This window comes from Ambystoma mexicanum, chromosome 6q (genome assembly GCF_040938575.1).
Source record: "Ambystoma mexicanum isolate Mex_15411 chromosome 6q, UKY_AmexF1_1, whole genome shotgun sequence".
In the NCBI taxonomy this organism is placed as follows: domain Eukaryota; kingdom Metazoa; phylum Chordata; class Amphibia; order Caudata; family Ambystomatidae; genus Ambystoma; species Ambystoma mexicanum.
Window position 1 is genome coordinate 248,381,882 of NC_090937.1, and position 24,786 is coordinate 248,406,667.

Below are 24,786 nucleotides of genomic sequence, written 5' to 3' on the forward strand. Positions count from 1 at the left end.
AAAAATTGGAAAGTTGATTAGATTGGGGGTGCTTTTCGAGAAATTACAAATAAAGTGGACTTGTTTAAGTGGGACTTAGACCATCATGATCATTGATAATGGCCACCTACCTGAACTGTATTCTATACGACCAGTTCGTTCGAGGGTAATACAGTATACTGAAAGTATACAACAGGAGCAATAAACTACCTGTAGTACGACTCACTAGTTATTTGTATGTTAACTATTGGCACACTCTCTGTCTTGGACCTACCTGTCTGGCATGAATCTTCTAACACGCAAGTGCGCCCATCAACTTGATCTGAAAAATGAAAGACCCGAGTGGAAAGAGAGGGGAGCATTATATATTATAAGGTGCCCTATGCTGCTACATTAAAAACACTAAGGTTCAACGATGGGTCAGGTCTGACCCCTTAAAATGTTGCACTTACCTGTCATCCCTAGCTGCTCGCTGTGTCTAAACTGTACGGGTGACCGCCCTGTAAAGCTGTTCCTTTAAAACTACACTGAGGGAAGCAGAAGTAATTGCGGCCCGGCCAGCGAGTCTAGCTGCAGGCAGCCACCATATTGGTTTGGGCTAATTCAGAAAATGCAGATTGATGAATACCGAGAACCGAACAAGGTATTCACATTTAAAAGAACAACCCTCGGAATATCAACGTGCCTCTCGATACTAAGCTCGACACAGAGTTAAACACATGTGCAAGGTTAGTGGTCTAATACACAAACCCTTTCCCTATGCAAGATCACAGACTTATGCAGTCCAAATTATACATTTTCTAGCACAGCAGTAGCTTAGTATTGCGAGGCACGTTTGAAACACGTGTATGGGGTTGCTGTTGGTACTCTTGTTCAGAAGAAAATTACCATAGCATTTCGGTACTGGACTGCCCATGTGGGCGGGACAAAGACTGATATGCAAATAAATATTTCCCTTCTGTGAAAGGTAAAGTGAGCTAAAGTGTGGCTGCGGACTCTTGAGTGGGTGCCTTCCCAAAGAACAGGTCATTTAGCCGTGTTCGTTCTCAAAGAGGGGCATCTATGAACAATTTTTTGATTGTTTAAGGGACTTAGGTTTAGTCATCCTAAATTTCCTAGGGTAATCCAGACGTGGACCCCTTGCTCACTGTGCTCAGAGAGGCACAGCTCCACCTCACTGATGAGGCCCAACAAGGCTTAAACACGTGAACGGGGTTGCTGTTGGTACTCTTGTCCAAAACAGAATTGCCATAGCATTTCGGTACTGGACTGCCCATGTGGGCGGGACAAAGACTGATATGCAAATGGATATTTCCCTTCTGTGAAAGGTACAGTGAGCTAAAATGTGGCTGTGGACACTAGTGTGGGTACCTTCCCAAAGAACAGGTCATTTAGCCGTGTTCGCTCTCAAAGAGGGTCGCCTATGGACTATTTTTTGATAATATAACTAATTGCTCTGATTTTTCTTTTAACATTATTTCACCTGAGTTGAATGTAACACATAAAATACAATCCACAGATCATTTTAGTGTGTGTTTCAGTTGAAAATGAATAATATATTATTTTATAATTCACAAGAACATTTTTCTCTGTAAACGACATCAGCAATCAGGGGCGTAGGAGACCCATAAAATGTGGGGGGGGGGGCAGGGGACGCCTTGGGGACTTTGTTTTCAAAAAAATGTATTTGTTGTGTTTTAGTCAAAGAACTCGACTTTTCACAAAATTAAAACAGCAGTATGTATTAAATTACATATATCATCACTGTATAAAACAAGAGAAAAGAAAGAAGGAAAACTGAAGAAAATTAAGAAAAAGAAAAGCAGTTCAGAGTATAAAATCCTCCCAGCGATGGACCTTTAGAGAGATCTTTTATAATACTCTCACCTGCGCTTTAAGTGCAGATGCTTTATGGAGTTTCGCCAACCCTTCCTATCCCAATCCACTTGAACCCTCAATGATGGAACATGAGCGTGCCCCTTTACCGCAGTGTATGGCTGCAATCATACCTCGGCACCAGGGTATTCACTGGATTTACATGGTTAGCAGAACAAGTGCTGTTTTGAATCACGAGGCTCTGCTTTAGTTTTTCTGGGTCACCCAGATGGCTTAGGGTGGCCTCTATTAAAACTTGTCTACGACTGGCCACCAGGGGGCGCACAGGCAAGCATGCTCTCTGTGTGAGCTCTGTTGCCGTGGCCCCGCAAAGTGGAAAAAGCCCCAACTTATGCCGCCCCCCCCCCACACGGGCAAGAATCGAGTAGCTGCGTCGAAACACCCCACCCCCATGTGGGAAAAATCCCGAATGAAATCAGACCCGGAATCCACTTGAAATCACTCTTGGAAGTTCCAGCCTCCCGGACGCAAATAAGCCGAAAACGAAACTACGGAGGCACACGTGCATTCACTGAGGCGGAGGGCTCCTTAAGTAACGGCACACTGGTGCAGAGGCGAGCTGCTGCGGAACCCGTGAAATCCGCAAAGCATAAATCAACTGTGGAGGTAGGCGCCCCTGACTTTGAGGAGCCGGATCCTCGTTTGCTCGCGACCTGCCCCTCGCATTAAGTGACTCCCGCGAGGCAGGTCCTGGCCGCCCGCTAGCCTGCTGGAAGAAACGGCGTAGCGCACAAGGCGGACCCATGCTGCGTGAAACCCTGGAGGCCCCCCACCCAGTGTTGCCAACTCCTCAGTGAAGAAAGTAGCTATTGGCTCCCCTAGAAGTCGCCAGAAGTAGCTAGATGATGTCACTGCCCAATTTGCATAATTACCTCCTCTTTCCCCCTGCGATTTATGGCTTTTACTGTGGCCCCCTCCCCTTTTAACACCTCCCTTTTAAGTTATAAGTGTGTTTTACTGTGGCCCCCTCCCCTTTTAACACCTCCCTTTTAAGTTATAAGTGTGTTTTACTGTGGCCCCCTCCCCTTTTAACACCTCCCTTTTAAGTTATTTGTGTGTTTTTACATTACTCCCGTTAGAAAACGGGCGAATTACAGCACTTTTTTCAATTGGTTTGGAAACTTGCATAAATGAGCAAGTCTCCAAACCAATTGAAAAAAGTAGCTAGATTTCTCGCTAGCCGCTTTTTTATAAAAAAGTCGCTAGGGGGGCGTACTTTCTCGCTAAATATAGCGAGAAAGTCGCTAGGTTGGCAACACTGCCCCCACCTGAGGAGCGGACCCTGCAGTCCCCCTGGGTCCATCGACACACCCACACAATCCCCCGCGTCGACTACATAGAACAGGGCGGACCCGTGCGGCGAGAGCGCCTGGGGGGCCCCCCGCCAGAGGCGCGAAGGCAGTGATCCGCCTAAGGCCCCCGGCGCACCAGTACGCTCCTCAACTCCTACTGCATCCTCAAAACTCAGGACACATACCCGGAAGAACGCCCTGTGACAAGCAGTCACATTCAGGCACTGAGGCAAACATATATGGACCACTCCATCACTGCACCTCAGCACCCCTACCGTTACATGTGCAACCACTCTAAATGCACTTTTAAACACCTCCGGAAGCACAGTTTGAAATCTGCAAATACCATAGGCGCACAAGAACATTCCAGCCGAGTAAAGCTGCCAAATTGAGCAAAGGGCAGAGTAAGAGGCAGTTAAAGGGACAGCCAACTAGTACATGATTCTGCTAGACGAGTGCAGGAACAAAACAATCTACACTCAACACTAACGGTGCCCACCCCATTGCATGCAGAGGGTGAAACCCAAATGCCCCGGTTAACACCATAGTTTGATACCCCTGCAGATCTCAGCAAAACTCACTACCCAAAGGCTGGTACACCAGACATTTCTCCACAACGGGCACATTAAAAGTATCACACATCGATCCTCACCTGGTCCGACCATCCGGACAGAACTGGGTGGGAACCCACTTCCAGGACCCATAAGTATCATCACCACTGATTGCCTCCACAACAAACAACATTTACAAATGGATGCAATAGAAGTGACCCCGGCAAAGCTCCAACATAGCCATCTCCTCCCGGAATTACCCTGAAGACACCACATGCCTGAATCAACGTAACTTCGTGGGTTGACTCATCTGTGGAAAAAATGGTAAAGCTGCTGACCCAACACACCACACGAAAGGCTGAAGGGGAAAAGACGGTGTCGGACAGCTGGACACTACGCCACACACTATACAGGCGTAACAGAATCAACCCTGGCGCTGATCACCGGTACACACAACAGACAACCCAGCCAAGTTGCACCATAGTGCCTTGGAAGGAGGTAAAGCTAAGTACCCAACCTTCTAGTGCTCACAGGGACGCGGCACAACCAAGTCAAAACCCACATCAAGAGGATAACCCCACTTGCCTCCATTGAGACCGCCTCACACCCTCAACGCAACCCCCGAAGACCATATGATCGTGAGACAAAAATTAGCCCCATTTGCCTAAGCCGCCACATCTACTCGGATTGGCGATCCCGACATGGCAACCTCAGATACCTTCCGGGAACGAAGCAGCAGCCACAAAGGGCGACATTGCAGCCCTGCTGGGAGAAATCAAGAACATGGGGGCCAACATAGGAGGTAAAATAGACAGAATTACACAACGACTAGATAACATGGAAGAGAGGCTTGACTGTGTTGATAACAACCAAGCGTCCATAGACACTCTTGAAGCACAGATCGAACAGAGAATAACAGAATTGGAACGACGAGAGGAGAACTTCAAACTCAAGATGGACGACTTGGAAAACCGCGAATGACGGAATAATCTATGCGTTTTTGGGATTCCAGAACCAGACAGAGAAACTGAAAGTGACCTCAGGCAAACGCTTCATGATATCATAAAGCTCTTGGTCGCGGATGATGCAATAGACAAACCCAAAACTGAACGAATCCACAGGGCCGGAGGCCCCCCGGGCGGCCCAAGAACAGTTCTCGCCCGATTTCATCGCTTTCAGGACAAGGCCAGAGTGCTCGAAAAAGCGAGAAGCAGTCAGGAAATCACTCTAGGAGGCGCTCAAATAACAATATACCAAGATTTATCCTCTATGAAAATGGCCCTCAGGCGGATGTGCGGGCCTCTTACCAAACAGCTGAAGGAAAAGAATGTGAGGTATAGATGGGGCTATCCATTCTCCCACTCCTTCGAATACGAAGGAAACAAGATAACACTGAGATCTGAAAAGGAAATCGAGGCGTGCATTTCTGAGATTATTGGCAAACAAGAAGAGGAAGACAATCGAGAAGAGCAGAGAAGAGAAGACCGAGGATGGCGCATCCAAGGCCCCAGGAGAAAGCGTGTGAAAGGCTCGAGAAAGTACCGGAGAGGTAACGTCTCCCCGGAGGGGGACAACTGAACGATTTTGAACTTGGTAAGACGGAACCGATTCCACTGTATAGAATGTGACCTGAAGAGGTACCTATGCTAAGAACTTAAATATGGTCATGACTCGGTCATTGAGGGGGGACACGGGAGGAGCTCAATCAAAATTGAGGTATCACATTAGGTCAAGGGCCGTGAAGCAACGGCCCCGCCAGGTGGTTCGATGCAGGACCGGTGCTTTCAGCCAGGCTCGATCGAACGCCATCAACCGGGAAAGGGTAGGGTGAGGGGAAGGGGGAGGGACAGACAAAGGGAAGAGGTTGCGGCAACATCTATAATGGTACAAAGTGCTCAATGCAGGGTGAACATCAATGGGCAAGCAAATAACTGTTCAGGGAGAGCAAACTACCTCCCCATAAAAACATTCAATGGCAACAACCGCTGAAATAAGGAGGAGGGAATCCCTAACGGTGGGGACACTTAATGTAAAAGGACTGAACTCACCGACCAAGAGATCACTGGTAGCAAGGGAATTCCGTAGAAGTAACATGGATATCCTCCTAATACAAGACAAAATTCGCCAAAGGGGAAGAGCGACAAATCCTTGGGAAGCGGGTGGGTATAGAGTTCTGGGGATCTGGACCATTACGGAAAGGAGGAGTGGGAATCCTTATCAGACGCGGTATAGAATTCGTGATGACCAAAACATGGTTTGATGTAGAAGGGCGCACTCTAATGGTAACGGGAAACATTGGGAAAGTGGAAGTCACAATTGCCACAATCTACTCCCCCAATGCAGGACAGGCTAGATTCCTTGCCAAAACCATCCCCAAAATAATGTTAAAGGCCTCAGCTCACATCATCCTAGGTGGGGACTTCAATCAACGGGCAGACCCAACCAAAGACTGGAAACCTGGTAACCCCGGTGCGAGAGATCAGACCAGGGGTGAACGTACGGAACTCGCAGAGATGATGGACACATATAGAATGAGAGACGTGTGGAGGGACATGCATCCAAATGAGGGAGGCTAAACCTTCTACTCCACAACACGCTCAGAGATAGTCACAATCATGTGGTCAGATCATGACTTGGTGTTGGCGGACATTCGGTGGGAGGATCTGCCAGTCGTGGGTGGGAAATGGAGATGTAAGGAGAGCCTCTGGAAAGATGCGGTCTTTAAGACCGAAATGGAGACAGAGATTGACGAATACCTCAAAATGAACAATGCTGGTGAGGTATCTAAGCAGGTAGTGTGGGAGCCGGGGAAAGCCACTTAGAGAGGTATTCTTATAAGAGAGGGGTCCCGCAAGGAGAGAACGTAAGATCATTGAAAATAGACTCAGGACTGAAATCTGCCAGATAGTGGGTGATATTAGGAAAGACACATAGAATGATCCCAACAAAATTAACAAAGCGGAAAAGGGAAGTACTAAAATTGTTAGAGCACGAACAGATAGTGCGTAAACTTTGGCTCCTAAAACAGAAATTTTATGAAAAGGGGGACAAAGCTGACGTACCTCTGGCCGCCAGACTCAGAGAACAGCGGGCTGAACGAAAAGTATTGGAAATAACAGACAGCAACCACGATCTAACACACACGCCCCCCACTATCCCGGAACAGTTTGCTACGTTCTATGAGACCTTATACACCTCCGAAACGAACCCAGACCAAACAGACCCAGAAACTTACCTATCCTCCATTGATATGCCCAGGATGTCAGGCCTAAACTCAGAACTGGTAGAATCCCCCATATCTGAACAAGAAATACTAGACGCGATAAAGAGACTGACATTGGGCAAATCCCCGGGGGAAGATGGCTATACGGCTGGTTTTTATAAATCCTTCAGTACACAACTAACACCATTCCTCGCAATACTCTTTAATGTAATACTTGAGACAGGCATAGCCCCAGACTGCTTCACTCGTGGTTTAATCAGGGTAATCCCCAAAGAAGGAAGAGACCCCAAAAAAATGCAGCTCATACCGCCCCCATCTCCCTACTTAACTTGGATGTGAAAATGTACACGAGAGTCCTGGCCGCCAGATTGGAGAAACTAATGCCCCAACTCATACACACCGACCAGGTCGGATTCATACGAGGGAGGCAGGGGGCGGACACAATGCGCAAAACCCTCCACCTTATTCATACATCCCAGACTACACCTGACAAACCGGTCCTCCTCTCAATCGATGCAGAAAAAGCCTTTGACAGGGTAGGGTGGGGATTTCTGAGTGCAGTACTACAAAAGGTGGGGATAGGCCCAAGGTTCAGACAGGGAATACGGCCAGTGTATACGTCCCCCAGAGCCTCTATATTCGTGAACAGAGAGTACTCCAGATGGTTTGAATTAGAACACAGAACACGACAGGGATGCCCACTCTCCGCAATTCTCTTTGCACCCTCCCTGGAGCCACTAGCACAAAAAATGAGGGCAGACCCCGGGGTGGAAGGTATTCGCTTAGGAGAAATAGAATTTAAGGTGGTTCTCTACGCTGATGACATACTCCTCCACTTAACCAACCCCATGACATCCACTCCCCGAGCCCTTTAGTTATTGGAAGACTATGGGCGCCTCTCCGGGTTCAAGGTGAACAAAGCTAAATCCACCTTATTCCCCCTACAGGGATCGATAGAGGGAAATGAAACAAGGTTCTCCCTATTGGGCCTCAAAATCGAACATCACAAACTGCAATACTTGGGGGTACAGATCACCAAAGACCTGGGTGGCCTATATGAAGCTAACCCCCCCTCCTCTAACGGTTCAGGGCTGACCTCAATAGATGGAGCAAGCTGACAATCTCCTGGTTAGGACGACTCAATGCAATTAAAAAGGTCTACCTCCCCCGATTCCTGTACCCTTTCCAAATGATACCTATCGAGATGCCGAAAAGTTTTTTTTATTTTTTTAGGCCAAGAAAGCCATTGTAAGTTTCCTATGGCAAGGGGAGAAGGTGAAAATCTCATATGACACTCTCACACTCCCCAAAGACAAAGGAGGGGTAGGGCTCAATAATTTAAGAAAATATTATGAAGCAACATAACTCTGCATCCTAATCCCTCACCTGCGCAACCAAAAAGACCCCCAATGGATCCCCATGGACAACCACTATCTCTCACCAGCCACGGTTTCCAAATGGCTATGTGCCCCAAGGAAAAAACTCCAAAAAAGATTCAAAGGCCACCCTATACTAAACACCATATGGGAAATAGGGATGTAACGGTATTACAGTATAACGTTAAAGATACCGTGAACCACTTAATTGAACAATAATAACCGTCACATTGTTTATACCGGTATACCGTTCATACCGTTAAGTGTGCTTTTCAATCTGATTTGGAAAGGCTGCAGTAAGCAAGTGCTGCGCAGTCTTGGTCTTGCACTGTTGGATGTGCCGTCTGCCAAGTAGTTTCAGTTGGAGCAGTTTTTAATGCCATTCCATAAACCACACGTGCCTGACACAAAATCAATATGTTAGCAATAGGAAGAATAAATACAGTGCCAAGAAGGAAAAGGGTTTACTTTGGGTTGGCGGTTTGGTGTTTATATATTTATAATGGATAATGTTTTCTAAACATATGACAATGGGGGATTTCCCTGGTTCCATCATTGAATTTACATATAATAATTCACAGTGCAAAATGTACTCATCTCTGTGGGTATTCCCTGCTGCCATACCAAAGTGTAACATGTCCGTGATTACTGAACACCTTTTGGCCCACAAGTAAACCAAAGGCTGTAACGTAAAGAGAGAGTGCGTGTGTGCGTGTGTGTGTATGCGCACCAGCATATACTACCATCAGACTCCATTGATCTGTGGCATGCAGGTTATCAAGATGGCAACATGTTCATCTTCACCAGTAGCCAGTGGGGGGGCTAAAAGCCGAAATGACCACTTAAGAAAAGCTATTCAGTTTGCTTTGCCAGTCGCAGCAGGGCTCCCCCCTGCCCCTCCTCCTCTCCAAACGTGTTTTTGTGTTTGGTGGAAGCAAGGGGTGGCATTTCAGTGGAAAGTATGTTGAAAAGCCCAATTCTGGCCCTGGGTTCCTGGTTTTGTTTGTGATGATAAATCTGACAATTTATGACCTTTTAGAAAATATTTGTTAAGATTAGTTAACTCCACCTGCTGTACCGCGATAACCATGATATACCGTCATTTGGCAAGAAGGTTATTGTACTATCCTAAAACTAATACCGTGACACCCCTAATGGGAAATATGGAGAAACAGCAAGGAAATGCACGGCTGTCCCCACTGAGTCACCTATGGTCCCCGAGAATCAACGACCACATCCCCAAAGTAGACAGATTGCAATCCTGGTACAAGGCTAGCTTAGAAAGGGTGGAACAACTGCTGAAAAAGGACCACTTTGTCCCGCTACCAGAACTGATTGAGGCCCTGGGAATAGGCCGGCTGTCCACCTTTCCCTACATACAGATAAAAGGGGTATTAACAAAACCAGCATGGAAGGCCAAATTGAAGCGAGATCTTACCCCCTTTGAAAAAATATTAGACTCTAGGATGGAGATGAGGGGCCTGATATCAATAATGTATAAAGAATTGATAGAAGGGGGAGGCGCATCAACGGAATCATTGAGAAGTAGATGGGAGAGGGATTTGGGAGAGCAGCTAAACCCTGAAAAGTGGGAAAGAATGTGTAAAGCGGCATCACAGACATCCATATCGAACCAATATCAACTACATGCAATTAAATTGTTACACAGATGGCAGTATGATCCCCTTAGACTTTCTAAAATGTTCCAAACATCCAATCCGACATGCTGGCGGGAATGTGGAGAGGTCGCCGACTATTGGCATGTGTGGTGGGGGTGCTCTAAAATAAAATATTCTGGGACGAGGTCCTAGGATGGATTAAAGGTATAGATGGTATCCATAGGGATGCCGACCCCCTCCTAGTACTATTTGGGCTCGAGAAGGATGAAGATGAATGGGACGGGATTGGAGGCCTGGCCCCCCAATTGTTACTAGCTGCCCGTGCCACACTGGTGACAAAATGGAAATCTGGAGTAGTCCTGAGTAGAAACGAAAGGATCAATGTGGCTTCCAATATATGCATAATGGAAATGATAACAGCATCCCTACACGGAAGATCCGCACAATGCGAGGCTTTATGGATGGACTATACAAATAAGCATTTATCACGAGAAGCAGAAAACCAACCTGACTGAAACCCACTGAAATGCAAATAGCACAACTTGTGAAGTTCCGTATGAAGTTAATTAAAACTCACCCAAGGGGAAACCCCCTCCCCAACACAAATGCGACTAACCACTGACACACATTGAAATAACCCTTATGATGTCTTGCTTGACCCACAGGGGGAGGGGGGAGGGGTAAGGGATGTTACGTTTAATTGTTACACGTAACAAGTAATACGAAAAGGTGAAGGTGTATGAAGTTCTGATCGTGTAATGTAACTTTGAGATTGTATTTTTTTTATCCATGTAATGTAACATGTCTTGCAGAAGAACAAAATTCAATAAAACCAAATAAAAAAACAAAAAAGCTTGTCTACAACTCATTATTCAGATGCTGGTGGGTCCCAAAAATGCAGTTGTTTTAAAACCAGCGTTTGCAACACCAACCGTTTGAGCTTTAATGTAGGCATGGAAAAGGCTCTTACCAAGCAGCGCTATAGTGGTATTAGGTACCCACTGATGGTAGCAGCTGCAAAATGGCACAAGTACCAGAGCATTTAATAGCAGTGCCTGGCAAATGCCCAATACGTTTAGACAAGCAAACACTTGCCATTGCTGGTTTTTAGCAGGACTTCAGTGAAGGAAATGCATAGTGCTAATAGAGTGATTGATTGATTGATTATTGATTGATTTTTGATTGATTGTTTATTTATATAGCGCCTATACACAATGTGTTTCAAAGCGCTGCAAGGGGGGGAGCGAGCATGGGATAAATACAGTTACATTCCTACAGGTCCTTGAAACAATTAAGAATGTGAAGAGTAACTATTGTAATCAGCCTGATGGCAAGTGCAATGAACAATTAAGGAGAAAAGGAGTGGATGAAGGCATCCCTGGATAAGACATTTGTATTACACCAGCAGTATGTCCCCAGCTCCAATTAAGTTATTAACTACACAGGGCTTTGTAGTAAATATCCCTAAGTCAGTGGCTTTATCTAAACCAAAACTGGCACTTCACGTGCCCTTTATAGATCATTCTAGTGTTTTTTTAAAGGAATAGATTATGGCGTAAAATGAGTATGCGGCCCACGTGGCATCCATACACCAAAAACCCATGAAAGTTGCTAAAATAGCCCAAATAACATGATGCTGTGTCGCAAGGCAAGATGCCATGCACCCTGGCACCAGCTCCCACTACAGGACAGGTCAGAGATCAATATATACCTTATTTAAGGTTAGTCCTGACTTCAGACCTAGGCTGCAGGTAGGATTGAGTGAAAACGGAGTTGATGCAGGAACAGCCTGCTGTGACTGTCTCTTCCTGGAGAGGAACCAGACAGCAGCGTAGATGACACTGTGGCAGTGGGAGAGCACCAAGCCCAAGGTCCCACTTTCCCTCTAATAAATCCTCCCCATGCCGGCCTGCACCTGCGCAATCAATGTGCAGACAGATATGGTGTAGTGTGTATATCGCCAATTATTTCAACAAATGACTTCTAATCGTACTCGTGCAGGCCTCGTGATCATGGATCAAGCGTTAGAAGAAGATGTATTCGTGACTGCACCCTTTATCTGGGAACATGAGGCGAGGCACCATTCTTCCTTGTACAAATCTCCCCTCTGTACCCTTCTCTACTCCACATTCTCGTCTGCTGTAGACCCTTTTCTCCCAAGTCCCTTTCCTGCACACCACACCAAATCACTCCTCTGACACACTGCCCTCTGCACTTTCTCACTTGTCGTACTTCTCTCTCATTTCTGCCCTACACCACTCTACCTGTGTTCTGGTGGTCACCCTGTCCTGCAAACCATCCCTATCTTTTATCTGCACTCCGTTCTTGTTCCTATCTCTCCCCTCTCTTTTTCTGTGCTCTGCACCCTTTCTATCCTTTTTCACTTTGCAGTCCCACACTCTACTGCACCTCAGTCCCTCGCTTTCTCATTCCCCCATGGCCAGCACCACACAACTCTCATCTTCACTTACTCGGCACTTTCTCCTCAGTCTTCAGAGCACCCTTGATATCCTGGCTTACATTTCACAGGTTTTCTCTTGCAGGCCTTGTATGAACAACCACTCCATATAGCTTCTCAGAATAAGCTGAAACAGGCATGCCAGATCCATGACCTTAAAAGGGCCCATTGATACGTGCAAGCATTAACTCTTAAGAAATAGCCCGGAGCATGGATATTTGGAAGCGGGGACAGACACAGAAGTCACTAAATCCACATACTGCCGAGGCTCTACCACCAAAATCGGATCGCACTGCGACCACTCACGTACGCTGACAGAAATAGCCAAGCTGAATAAAACAGGGAGATGCTTTGCCAAGACCTACAGAAGATTAGCGCTTGATTTCTTTTAAGAGATGCGCAGGATAGGCTCCAACAAATGGTTTATTTTGGGCAGGCTATAAAAACTAGAAGAGTACCCTCGCTGTTGTAACTATAACCACAGGAATTCAAGAAAAGCAGGACAAAACAATGATTTGGCCTCATATCTCGGGCTATTTAGAACAGAAGTGAGTTGCTTAATCCTAGCAATCCCAAATGAATCAGCAGCTCAATGAACAGTTCAACAAAACAGTACAACAAAACAGTACAACATTTAAATCAAATGTCGATAAGAAATTTATTTTAAGAATAAGAGTAAAAGACCTCAGCAGATTTTTAGACAAGTTATAAAGAGGTAATACAGACAAGTTTCATCTATTTGGAACATAATCCAACAGTTCAAAACGAATAATGCTTCAAATTGAGTTCAATAACAAAGAACAAAAACAAAATATACATGCATGTGCAATTTAGTGAAAAATTCATTGCATCATGAAACCCCCTTCTTTGGTACATTAGTTCTTCATTAGTGGGGCTAGAGTTTTTTGATAAGTCAATGAGTTATGCAGGGTCTTTCGATGCAAGATATCTGATCAGTTGCCAACGTGAACGTGATTAAACGCTAGTTGGTAGCGGAAGTTCCAACAGGCTGTAGTACAGGTAGATCACTGTTCCCTGTAATCGTCACATTTCGGCGGTCAAAGGTGGATGTGCAGGCCGCCTTCATCAGGGCTCCGAGTCAGGGACCCTGTATAAGATAACATTGGTGTAATATGAGTGAGTTGTGAGCCACGAATGCCCTAGTTAATGGGGCATAAAGTAATACTGAGTTGGTTCTCATGGCTACCGGTTGGGAAACTTACTTGCCGGTGCGCATTATCTCAAGCGCATTGGTGCGCCTACGCATTGGATAGGGAGAAAGTCGCCAGACGCCAGGGCCAGTTGTGCAGGTGCTGGGTCGAGGGAATAAACTTCACAGTGAATGCAGAAGTTTCACAGGTAATCTCGAGGCTGTACAAAGGGAGAAGTCATGGAGGACAGCCATTGGTGACGGTAAGCCATTGTAACAATCATGGCATCAAGATCAAAAGGTAAGTAGTGCACGGGTACCGCAGCCACATTTGAGTTCGGGTGGCGGTGAGTGCATAGAAGTAAATTCGGAAAAAGGGAAAGTGGGTAGAGAAAAATTGGTGTAGGGGCAGGATCGAACATTCTAAACTTTTTTGTTGGAACTTTATAAGATTTATAGTCGCTCCGCTGGGGGCTGGTGCATGAAGTAGTAGTGAACAAATCCAAGGTCAGTGGCCCATATAAGTGACTATCATAGTGTTCAAGAAGTCAGGGCTACTGGTATCAGGTACTAGAAATGAAGTAAACTACATGCTGAGGGAGCAAACACCCAATGTTGTGTTTTGAAAGATGTAAATTATGGGTCTCAAGCTTATCCGTGTGCGGATGATTCTCATGCTGCATGCGAGCTGGAATTAGGTGCCGTGAGAATGATACACCAGCAGATTGAAAGAAGGGGGAGGGGGAAGCGCGGACCAGCGCGCACACGTGGACTAATCAAGAAGACCAGAGTAACACGTGTGCGCGCACGGTCAGGCGACCCACGGCTCACCTTGTTGTTTCAGTGCGGCACAAGAGATGGCAGCCGCTCGAGTCTGCTCTGCCTGAGTGCGACTGGATCGCACTAACGAGCCTCCGGGAATGCGGAAGTATGGGGCTGCGTGCCGCGTTGGTCTAGCGTTATGCTGAGTTGCTGAGGAAACCGCGCATGCACGGTAACCTGAGTAGTGTGTATACACTTGTTGTCACGTAACTAAGCTTCCGGGAATGCGGAAGTGTGGGGCTGCGCGCATTCCCGGAACAGTACAGAGGCAGAGTTCAGGTCTGTGCTGGTAAGAGTTTGCTTTATGGAATATAATAACACTTTGGTCATAGCGCTTCATGCTAGATGCTTTCAGCTTCTAGGCATTGTAATAACAGGTATTATTACCCTCATTTGAACAACACTGAATGTATGAAAGGTTAAGTTAACCCTGCTACTGGGTTTAAACTGGCGAAATGCAGGTAGCCCTCATGTCAGAGACCAGGCTTTAGGTGTGGTACAATCCAAACTTCAAGCAGGTATGAGTTGGTAGGAAGATGTGGAGGGGTTTGCCTTAAGTGAGGACTACTGATATTAGAGTATGCATCAAGTGTTTTCCCTTGCCTACCTTAGACATTACTATGGAAAAGAGCACACATCCCACGTAGCGGCCCTTCTTGAGATTGGCTCATCCTCATTTTACTTTATATGGTTTCATGAGGATTTCGCATACAATGTCAGGCTGATATCTCAGGCAGTGTCTCCACTTTGCAAGCCAGGCCTGGGGTACAGGAACATCTAGGAGAAAATTCAGTCTTCGCCAGATTGTGTGATCCTGGGCGAATCGTGTGACCTCCTCACTGTGCATTATTTTCTACATATGTTTACTTGGGATCACCTAGAAGTGACTCAGTTGGCAGTGTACGCTATAATGAAATGCCTCAATCGTAAAAGTTCTAACAGGGTTTCTTGTTGCTCCATGTATGCTAAGCATGTTGAGTGAGTGTGAAGAAGGACAAAATGTCACAGCAATAGATGTCACCTCCAGCTGGGGGACCGGATCTCATTTTGGAAAGCAGTTATAGATCCATAGAATTTGTAATGTTTTTTTGCAGAGAAACTTATCAGGTGCAGTCAGTGTGATCCAACTCTAAGGAAATAAACTAGAAACAATCTCAAAGTAACCTGACGGTTTAGGGGCACTAGTGTAGTGTAAGCAGCAAAAATAATCGTCATGCCCTTCTCCTTTAAAAAAGGCAATACATAATATATTAAATAGTGTTGTGCCATTTGTATAGAAACTGCATGTACATGTCACTATATACCAGCTCCTATTGTGCCCCCTTGATCCTCTTCTGTATAGGTGAATGGCCTCCGTATTCTTTTGTGCGGACTTGCAAGCCTGCGTTGGCCAATGTTTGGAGCTTAAATGTGAGCCCTGGCTGCCCATCAGTAAGGAACGAACAAAGAGCCGTTCGAAATGTGATGTTCCTCTTTGGCAGGGGCTTTGGCACACTTTCATGAATTGAAAAACATGAGAGCGGCACTGGCAGGGCCTCAGGTTTTTCAATTCATGAAAGTGTGCCACTGCCAACATTAGATATACAGTTTATAAACATGCGCGGAACGTTGCAAACTGATATGGGAATCCTGGCATCTTAATGTTTCATTGAAACATTAAGAAGCCAGGATTCCCTGATGAGTTTTAAAATGCACCAAGTGTGTTTTGAAACTGTATATCTGACATTGGCCCATTGAATTCACCCCAAATAAATCCACTGCCAACGTCAGATATACAGTTTATAAACACACGCGGCACGTTGCAAACTGATCAGGGAATCCTGGCCTATTAATGTTTCATTGAAACAGAGTCCAGGATTCCCTGATCAGTTTTGCAATGCGCTGCGCGTGTTTAGAAACTATATCTGACACTGGCGCAGCCGCACATTCCACCCAATAAATCATCCCCATGCCGCCCTGCACCTCGGAGAGGAGGGGGGACACTTGACTGACTTACCTTACAGTAGCTGCTGCCTGCTCAGCCTGTTCTCATGTCTCCCTCGATAACACACGCGGTCATGAGCAGAGAGTCACTGCATTACGTGTCGCTGCCTGGCTTCTCCTTCATTCTGAAAAACGAAGGCTGAGGCTGCACAGCAGTGCACTGTGCAGGCAGGGCACATGCAGTTTGTTTGTTCCCCGGTCTGGGCACGTTCATTATGCGCAGGCATGGGGCAGCAGCAGAAGTTGCAGACAGTCATTCTGAAAGGGGCCGCTAGGGGACCCTGACATCTATGGAAACAAGGCGGGTCACCACACACGATAGAGACGCCAGACACGAGGTTGTATTCCCAAAGCTAGGGTTTTATTGCAAAGCAAAAGTCTCAGTTGGCAAACTCGGTCTCACGCCCCGCGACGTGTATCTCAAGACCTCGAGGGACACAAGAGAGTGAATTACGTACATCAGTTACATATATACAAACTGCATATCAAACAATCATTGGGTTTCTTTGAACCTGGTGTGATGATGGACATCTCCGACCACTATGACACCTTCAAACATCTATTCTAGTAACAATTTGCAATTTCTGAGTGCGTAGGCATATTTCGGTTATTGAATAGAACATGGCGCCTCTGTTCTTGGAAGCAAACTACATACAGGGGGAGTTGCATTCCAGACCTTGCTATCAGGTGCTATTTGTGTCCTGGGAGCCGACATGCTCTTAGCGGGCTCAGCAAAGGGGGGCCGTTAGAAAAGCATAATTCAAGCCTTAAGCGTTATTATTCTAACATATTCTACCATATAACGAGACTGGCTGGCAGCTGTGAAATGATTAAATGCCCTGCGGCTCTGCTTCAAGGCTACATTAAGGAGGGAGCCGGGCATTCTTCCTGGCGCTGCCTACGTTTGTGTTTCAGCGAAACTCTTGTTATCCTCTCGGCCCTGTGGCCTTGTCCTTTTCATATACAAACACCAATGTTCCACAGTCGAGCAGTGTAAGCGGAAAATATACTGCGAAGCAAAAGGAACAGAAAGCAATGAGCAATGGTTAGAAAACAAAATGGCGATTCTTGTTACATCAAAATGGCCGTTCATTGGAAAACTCAAAAACCTATATTCTGTCGTATCGTGCATGAGACGGTTGGCCCACGGCCACCAAAATGCGTTTGCGGTCTCAAATTAGATTTCTAGACTGACACACCCTCCTTTGGCCGTATGCCAAACGTCTCATCTATTTATTGAAACCTCCTCTAGTGATGATGAATCTGAAGTACTTATGTCTGAGTCTCGCATGCTATCGTGGATATCATTGTCTTCATTAATATCTATTGCCATCAACTCTATCATTACTCTCATCTCATTTGGGTCTGGGCTAGTTCGATCATGAGGTTGTTTTTTCTTTGTTATCATTTGCATGCATCCTTCTATACATCCCTCAGTTACCTCTGCACAAACTATGGGTAAACAATGTATACAACAACAACCCCTTAGGAATATTCCGAACACCACTACTAATATCGAGATCAGCTTCCATCCCCAAGATCGTAGTATTCCCCAAAACCGAGATCCTATTTCTCAGCTCCCTTCTCCCGTGGGGAGTTCAGAGCTTAGAACGTGCATTTTCTTTATTGCTTCAAAGATCGTGGGGGAATTGTCATCGACATAAACGCAACATGCTGATCCCACTATTTTGCAAATTCCCCCACGATCAACCAGGATTACATCGAGAGCCATTCTATTTTGCAGCATCATTAACCTAATTCCTCTTTCTTCCAACGTCATGTTAAGTGATAGATCTGTTGTTGTGTTTATTGTATTCTTTAGGATTCTGGACAGTTGCCTTATAGTATAGGAGTTCACTATCTGTCCTAAAAATGGAATGAATGATTTTGCTACATCAGTTGCTATAAAAACACCTTTGTCAGTCCTTTTGACTCTAGTTCTGGATAATTTGGCCATGGCTGCTGTTTCCAAGAGGAATACTCCTGGGAACAATAGCCCGAGGTAACATGTACCTCCCCAGTTTCTGTGCAACCAAGGGTATGCTTTCTCTCCACATATAAAATAAACTGGATCACCTACGTATACTGGTTCTATTTCCCATTTTAGTACCTTTGTATTCATACAACCAGTATATGTTCTGACTGAAAAAGATCCTTTCTTTTTTAGGCCAAAAGGGACAGTTCTTGGGCTATAATTCACAGTGTAAGATGGGGGAATCGCATCTTTGTTCCCTTCTGTTCTTACACGAAACGTCATTACAGATGTTTTTTCTGGCGGGGACAATCTATCTCGTCTATTTGTCGTGTTATCTTTTGTGTGCTTTTCCTCGTGGGCTCTGGGGCTATTACTTGTGCTTTATGGAAAATGGAACAACCCACAGGCTTCATTATTATCTCCTCAAACTCATTCATGTTGGTTCTGTCTAATTGATCCGTATTACTCTTATTCCACTTCCCATAGAACATTGCACCTAAAGATGCACTACATGCAGAACTTAATGGTAATGGCTGCACATACCACCCTATTCCTTACCCAGCATGCTGTGGTAAATGGCACATACCCAGCAGTTTGTTTTCTTCAGGATTGCATGTGTCATGTTCATTATCAGAAGTAAGGTGTTATTTGTAAAACCTTCCCTGTGTTTTTCTTCCATTGGGGGTAGGGTATAACTGATCACCTGAACCGGGCTTTCAGTAGTGGATATATTAATTATTGGTAAAAACATTTCTAATGGGTGTATTGTTTATACCCACCATAATATTAGGGCTGTCGATATTGGTGCTACCACGCTCATAAAGCACATTATTATCGTTAGTGTCAGCATACAATTTGTTTTGCCATGCGTTTTTCTTAAATTTATAGTCTTTATAACTGACTCATTCTCAGTGGTGGTGGTGCAGGAGGAGGCTGGAACCGGTCCTGGCATGTTTCTCGTCGTCCTTCTTCTTCCTTATCACAGTTCGTTGTGGATATCTCTCTTCGTCACGTTTGCTCTGATGTCTATAATTTCAATGGATTTCTCACAATTCAGTTTTGCCTGTCCTTTTTTTTTTTAGCCTGGATTCGATTATTCGTTTTTAGGCGAGATCACCTGTCCTTTCTTATACTGCTCAGAGGACCTTTGATCAGTTATCACCTCAGTATCATGTGCGCCCAGCTTGTCCGCTCTGGATCCGGACACATGTACTTTTGTGATCGCACCGAGGAGCCGCGAGTCTTGAATTGTCCGACTTGCACAATTCTCACGCTTCTCTCCTCTACACCCCTGGTTCCTTCTCCGTCCATGAGCTGAACCAGAGGTTGACATAAACACCAAAAGAAAAAGAATGCATATCACTTTGTCTTCCGAGGCCGCAGGTTGTATCGCCTTGCTCCTGGTATCGTATGATCCGTGAACAGTGCCAGTGCACTTTCATATTCAGGCTTGAAGTCAGCCTGTGGCGCTACTGCAGGTGCTGATGTGCGCCGTGCCAATGATGCAGATTCGGTCTGTGGCGTGCTGGCAAGTGCTGGTGGGCGCCAAAGGGGTACACGATTTGGTTTTGCTGGTATCTGCAAGGCAGATTTCACGTCGGTCAGCAGTGATGTCGATTCTGCTGGGCAACGTTGGGGCACTCTTTGCCCTTCCCCCTCTTTGGCAATCGTCTCAGGCTTTGTTTCGAGTTTCACTTCATGTTTTGGCAGATCAGGTGGCTGCACACTGGCAACAGTTTCTTTTGTTTCTGGGAACGCTGTCTCTTTACGGTCATCAGTGTCAGGCAAGACTTTTAGTGCAGTTGGAATCTTTTTGGCATGGGTGGCATGGATCCACGACTTCCTTCCATCCACCCGTATTGCCGTCTGCCTCGCCAAAAGTACTTGATGGGGCCCGCGCCACCTGGGTGCTAATGATGACTTTCTTTCGAAGTTTTTTAGCAGCACCCAGTCTCCTGGCTCCAGCGCGTGCCCCGGACCGGTATACCGCACGGGTAATGCCTCCTGCACCTGCTGATGAATCAAATGCAATTTCTGCATTAAAAGGCCACAATAAGTATGAAGCACAGGATGTTATATCTCACTGAGTCGTTTTGGCTGAGGTGCGCACCATACATTTGCCGGCCTCCCCATTATGATCTCGTATGGGGAGAGCCCAGTTTTAGCCTGTACAGACGTACGCATGCATAATAGTGCTATTGGTAATGCATCCACCCAACTCAACTTGCTTCCCGCACAAATCTTGCTAATCTTTGATTTAAGAATCCCGTTGTGCCTCTCCACAAGACCGGCAGAACTCGGATGCCTTGAACTATGGAATCTCTTATTAATCTGGAGACCTGCACATAGCTGTAACACCACTGCACCCACAAATGTGGTCCATTATCGGACCATAGGACACGGGGCAAGCCAAATCTGGAAAAATACTCCTTCAACATTACTTTTGCCGTAGTCATCGCTGTGCAGTCTTTTAAAGGATATGCCTCCACCCACTTACTGAATGCACAGATTACCACCAAGACGTATTTTAAGTTTTGGCACCTTTCCATCTCTATGAAATCAAAATGAACTACCTCAAACGGCATGGAGGGCGGGCCAAAACTGCCTGTTGGTGTCACTGTTCCCTTTCCTACATTGTGTTGTAAACACGTGATACAGTTCTGCACCAACCTCTCTGCATTCTTTTTTATGTTTGCATTCTGCCATACTGTAGAAAGGAGCTGTATCATTTTCTTGGCACAGATGTGCGTAGGGCTTTGGGCCATAGTGACCATTGCAGTCACATATGAATTTGGCAACATCCAGTTTCTAGTTCGCTTGTCCACCCAACAACCCTCCAAATCCAACTCAGCAGATCCCTCTGCCCATCCCTGTATTTCATTGGCCGTAGCCTCGGCCTGCATTTCTTTGACAGTCGCAACTCCATCTTCTATCATACAGGGTACTTTCTCTGTCTGAACCGTCATCATCTTGGTATTCAAATCAGTGGGAGTTTGTTTCGCAATCCTGTCTGCAAACGCGCTTCCCTCTCCTATTTTGCATGTTACTTTTTTATGTGCCTCGCATTTCACTATTGCTAGGCGCTTTGGAAACGTGAGTGCAGACAGCAATCGTACAATCAAAGGGCCATGTTGAATTCTGGCACCATGTGATGTCAGAAACCCTCTCTCAGCCCAGAGTCGACCAAAGTTATGAACCACTCCAAACGTGTTCTGACTACCAGTATATATATTCACATTCAAATTTTCAGAAATCTCAAAGGCTCTGGTTACTGCTATTATTTCTGCGGCTTGTGCTAAATTATAGGGGATTCTTTTACTTTCTACAACACTCTTTAGGGGAGTGATAGCGTATGCGGCAGTTGTCGTGCCATCTGGTAATTTAAAACAGGAGCCGTCACAAAATAACTCTCCATCTGGCTCTTTCTGTGGAATATCACTTAAATCAACTCTCCCCTTGGTTTCTTCCTCAGAGACCATTAAGCAATCGTGGGGGGGTGATTCATTCTTCCCAATTTCTTTTATGGTTAATGGCATTAATTCTGCAGGATTCAATGCGCTACACCTCATAATTTGGATATGGGGCGCGAACAAGATAATCTCATATCTTGTCAATCTAGCAGAGGTGAGGTGTTGCGTTTGTGTCCAATTTAATAGAACGTCTATGGCATGTGGCACCATCATAATTAAAGTGTGCCCCAATACCATCCCTTCCAATTGTTTCACTGACGCAGCAGCCGCTGCGACAGATCGCAAACATCGTGGTAGTGCGCGCACTACAGGGTCCAGCGCAGAAGAAAAATAGCCGCACAGCCTATTTCTTCCACCTTGTTCCTGTGTCAAAACCGCCAATGCACATCCTTCACTTTCACACACAAATAGTCTAAAAATGTTCTTATAGTTCGGCGTACCCAAAACTGGAGCCGAGCATAATGCAATTTTCAATCCATCAAATGCTCTCTGACATTCCTCATCCCACTGCAAAGGCATAACCGCATCTTTTCTAGTCAAATTCACTAATGGTTTCACAATTAACGCAAAATTACCAATCCATTGTCGGCAATATGAAGCCATGCCTATTATGGCTCTGACTCCTTTTTGTGTCTTTGGAATAGGCATACAAGAAATACTTTCTATGCATTCTGGCGTTAGTCTTCTCCCTCCTTTCGAAAGTAGGTAGCCCAAGTAAACTACCTCCTTTCGATTATACTGAAATTTCTTCAAACTAGCTTTATGGCCATGTGCCGCTAGGTGTGACAGTAGTAATACAGTGCTTTCTTTACAAATCTCCTCTGTGTCTGCAGCTAGCAACAAATTGTCTATGTATTGCAAAAGTACACAACTCACGGGTAATTCCAGCATGTCTAGTTGTTCTTTTAATGCTCTACTGTAAATACTTGGACTTTCCGTATAACCTTGCGGAATCCGCATAAATGTAAATGATCGTCCTCCTAATGTGAACGCAAACAAGTATCTACTGTCCTTGTCCACTGGAATACTAAAGAATGCGTTCTTCAAATCTATTACACTAAAATATTCTGCTGAAACAGGTATCATTGTCAATATTGTAGTGACGTCTGGCACTAGAGGAAATTGCGGATGTACTACCTTATTCAATGCGCGTAGATCAATTATGAAACGGTATGGTACCTCATTACCTCCTTTTTTATAAACCGGAAGGATCGGGCTGTTACATGTCCTGCTTGTGATTTCCTCTATTACCCCTAATTTCACCAAATCGGTAACAATACTCTTCAATCCTTTCTCACCTTCAACCGAAATTTTGTATTGGGGTATTCGCCGTAGGGTAACACCTTCTTTTAAAATAATCTTTACTGGCTCTATCTTTAAACATCCCACATCGTTGTCATGCATTGCCCATATACAGGTTGGTACTTTGCTTAGTTCCCCAGGTCTCCCGATATCCCTATTCCTGTACCCGGGTGCAGTAAACATTTCAGCATAGTCATTATCTAATTCATCTTTAAGCTCAAAAAGTCTATACACATGTTCTCTCACTTCTTCATCCCTCTCCCTACAGCGTGCTAATGCATTCAAATCTAACAATCGCTGTGGTGGGAATTTCCCAATTAGCTGTTTCCATCTCTCCACCAAATATTCACCCATGCATTCCAACACTACCTGTCTTTCGTTGCTTCTACGAAAGTCATATATCGAAGCCAATGTTGCCTTCCCATCATTCCCGTCTATTTACATCTCTGCCTGTTGCTGCAATTCTACCTTCCTTTCCTTGCTGATTGCGCTGCGGGTTACCCTCGTGCACTGCCGTTGGTCAGTCCCGCCTCTTGCCCCCGTGGTTTCAACTTCAACCCCGGGAGGAACGGACGGTACCGAGTCTGTGTATAAGGCGGGAGGTGCGGATGGGACAATGGGAACAGTGAGTGTCTGTTGTGGGCGTGGTTGGCTAGTAGGAAGTGTTACGTGCGCGGTCTGTGGCTGTGGGAGGGCTTGAGCTACCGGAGGGGGAGCTTGAGCTACGGGCGGGGTCTGGGCAATAGCTACTAACGTATCTGGTCTTACTTCTGATCTTGGGCCTTGTTTTGTATGGGTCAATATATTTTCTATCAATTCATCTGTCATGTGTAATTCTCGTTGTGGGTGTATCTTCTTAGACTCTCAGTCCACTCCTCATCTTCTTTTTCTTCCGCTACCTCACCTTTTGATTTATGCCTGCGCGCATGCTTTGCTCTGCTTTTAAATCGGAGCATTGCTTCCTTTCTCCAGTCTTTAATAGTTTCAAATGCTACAGGACGCGCTTTCTTTCTTATTAACACCCTTTCCAAGTTATCTATCCTCGCCATCTCAAAACTACCATTAATCGGCCACTGATAGTCTTGTTGCTTTCTGGTTTGCCTATGCCAAGTCTCACAGAATATTATCGCACCCACTCCATACTTCACATACATCTCATACGCCGGCGTTCCCCCAGGTGGTACAATTTGGCCATTTTCCAAAGATTGTCTACCACAGCGGAAAAACCCTGCTAAGGTGGACAATACCCAGGCATGTTTCAACCTTCCCCTTGGTTAATCAACCTTACCTAGGGCGTTTGATTTTGCAAAGTCAACTCTCAACCAATATCAGGATGCTTTGAATCGGGGAATGACTCACCTGACAAATCAAGTTGTCTGTATACTGACGCACCAAAGGACGTCGTGTCTGCATTTCTTGGCTTCCGCCTCGTTTCGGGACCCTCGCTTCCTTGTTCTCTAGCCAGGCACGTCGATCAGGGATCAGATGTGTGCAGATCTGCAAAGGAGTCTCTCATCACTTTTACAGGGCGCCCCGAAAACCTCTTGATCCCGGCTCGATCGTCCCGTCCTCGCCGTTCTCTGCCTTTCTCAATCACAACGTTACGCGAAGGAACAAGTGGGGGAGGGTCCTTATTCGGGCGCCATCTTGAAAGGGGCCATTAGAAAAGCATAATTCAAGCCTTTAGCGG